Here is a 749-nt window from a genome sequence, read left to right as displayed (position 1 = left end):
CTTGACCAGTACAGTGGCTCACGCCTGTAACCCCAGCACTTTGGGAGGCTGAGATGGGAGGATTGCTTAAGCCCAGGAGTTCAAGACCAGCCTGGGCAACCTGGCAAAACCTCGTCTCTATGAAGAACACAAAAATTAGGCGTCGTGGCACATGCCTGTACTCTCAGCACTTGGGAGGCTGAAGTGGGAGGATCACCTGAGCCCAGGAGGTCGAGGTTGCAGTGAGCCACAATGGTGCCACTGCAGTCTAGCTTGAGTGACAGAGCAAGACTCTATCTCAAAAGAAAAAAAAAAAGACAGCTCTCCTTACTCTCCTGACTCTTCTTTCCTCCAAGCTGCTCATCCCCAATTTCTTCATCCATCTCAGGCAACTTTGTCTCTGCTCGGAACAAACTTCACTTTCTTCATGTCCCTCTTGCAGCCTCATTCCATGTGCAAAACAGGAAACCAATCAGCCAGAGGGAAACAGACCTCTTCACACCCCCCATTCCAGTTATCTTTATTCTAACGATTACTGCAGTTATAACAAAATCATTGTCTTTCAGCCAGGCGCGGTGACTCACGTCTATAATCCCAGCACTTTGGGAGGCCGAGGTGGGTGGATCACGAGGTCAGGAGTTCGAGACCTGGCCGGCTAACACGGTGAAACCCCGTCTCTACTAAAAATACAAAAAAATTAGCTGGGTGCGGTGGCGAGCGCCTGTAGTCCCAGCTCCTCGGGAGGCTGAGGCAGGAGAATGGCGTGAACC

Source organism: Mandrillus leucophaeus, unplaced genomic scaffold (assembly GCF_000951045.1).
Source record: "Mandrillus leucophaeus isolate KB7577 unplaced genomic scaffold, Mleu.le_1.0 Scaffold52, whole genome shotgun sequence".
Lineage (NCBI taxonomy): Eukaryota > Metazoa > Chordata > Mammalia > Primates > Cercopithecidae > Mandrillus > Mandrillus leucophaeus.
This window is presented reverse-complemented; position numbering follows the sequence as displayed.